Genomic DNA, 2,126 nt, shown 5'->3' on the forward strand with positions numbered 1-2,126 from the left:
TGGACCCATGGTACTACAATATTTGGGTCTTCTGGCACCTTAAACCAAGAACCATTCAATTAACTATTTTTCTGGAAACTTTGACAAATTGTAAAAGTACAAGTACGCAGAGAGTGCATTGCTAACTTGTCGTTTGCTACAAAAAGAAATTAGAAAGTGTTGGGTCACATGAACAACAAGCATTCAGTTCACAGTCATAAGTATGGCTTCCTTGGGAAATTGTCTTCATCTAATTAAAGTGGTCTTCAGCAGAAAGAGATTACTGTCATACTGTGATAAAATTGTCCAAGTAACACGTACCCAACGCTTGACAATCGTCTCCCGAATTCTCACGCATCTAGAAGAAACGTCTTTGTACTGAACATTATATTCTCCCTAAATCCCTTCTACTTCACCTTACCTTTCAAGCTTTAAGTTCCTGTATCTTACATGAAAGCTATATGTCCATCGTGTACAATGCATCCAAGATATCCCCTTGATCCAGACAAGATCGTAAGTCCTGTTTATAATGACACCCTGATCCATTTATATTTTAATCAGTTTGCAATAATACTACAAAATAGTGTAGAATAAAAAAAAAATAGTACAGCAGGGTATTTTTACAAAAACTTCACTGTTCGAATAGCTCACCTTCTCGCTTGCTACTCCCAACAAGGCAAACATTCATTTTCTTTGGAGTAGTTTGAAATATGAAGTACAGTTTCCTTAGTTATCTTTTTGGCCATCTGGCTCAAATTAAGAAAGTATTACTAACATCTGGTGCGCTGACTCCATCTCAATTCATTTCTCCTCTCTATTCTCAACGGGTTTTCATTTGTTAAAACTATTTGCATGGTACATAGTTGTGTGTTCTGTTACAAAGTCTTCACAGCAAAAAAAAAATAGATTTATAAAGAAGAGGATCATTTATTTATCAAATTAGTAATTATTTACAAAGCAAAGCAATCACTTACCCTTAGGCGTTATTGTCCTTGGGATGTTTGGTAGGTTTTATTTTTTAAAAAAAATAGACCAGTGTGACTCGTAATGTTCCCTTAGTGGGTGCTTCAACTAAAAACAACAACACTTTAAAAGTAAAAGCGCTAATAAAAACCAAAAAAGTGATGGCATTAAATATAACAAAGCACATGACAAAAAAAGAGAAAGTACCATGTAAAAATGTAGAGGTTGCCTTAACAGGCAGAGCACTTAGTTAACTGAACATTTCATTGTCTGGGAACAAGGCTCTGTAAGTGTCTGGAATGTAGTCTGGGAGTGAGAGAGTGTGAGAGAGAAAGTGTGAGAGAGAGAGAGTGTGAGAGAGAGAGTGTGAGAGAGAGAGTGTGAGAGAGAGAGTGTGAGAGAGAGAGTGTGAGAGAGAGAGAAAGTGTGAGAGAGAAAGTGTGAGAGAGAGTGTGTGAGAGAGAGAGTGTGTGAGAGAGAGAGAGAGAGAGTGTGTGAGAGAGAGAGTGTGTGTGAGAGAGAGAGAGTGTGTGTGAGAGAGAGAGTGTGTGTGAGAGAGAGAGAGTGAGTGAGTGAGAGAAAGAGTGTGAGAGAGAGAGTGAGAGAGAAAGAGAGAGAGACCCCACCTTGTACCTTATTCTACCAGAGACTATAATACATATTGTCCTCCTTTGCGTACCATTAAACACTGAATAAGGCTCACATTATTGGGAAATCACGTACAAGGTGAACATGGCCATTTATTTTTTTTAAAAAAGGGAAAAAAAAACAGCTTTCCCTTAAAAGGTCTGTTGTCCAGAACTTTGAAATGAGTTTGACATTGATAGGCCCATAACCATGCACCACTTACTCTTCAAAGCAGAAATAGACATTTACATTGGTCCTTCTAGACCGCTGCCGTTCTCCACTAGAACATCTTAAAGCTGAGTGAAGCTAAAGGTTCTAAGGCCCTTTGAGTTTAGGCAGGTTAAAAGTGTTTTTATAGAAAGTTAAGAACATATAAAAGTATATTTTAGAAAGAAGGCGCGATCATTTTTAGACTGTTTAAATGGTATGACTTGTCGTTTATGATTCTTGGAATTGTATAAAAAAAAAAAAAAAAAAATGACACCAGGTATAACATTTCTAAGATGAAAATGATAAATAGGTATGAGATGTAATAAAACACATTAGCACTTGCACAG

The sequence above is a fragment of the Spea bombifrons genome, chromosome 3 (genome assembly GCF_027358695.1).
Source record: "Spea bombifrons isolate aSpeBom1 chromosome 3, aSpeBom1.2.pri, whole genome shotgun sequence".
Taxonomy (NCBI): domain Eukaryota; kingdom Metazoa; phylum Chordata; class Amphibia; order Anura; family Pelobatidae; genus Spea; species Spea bombifrons.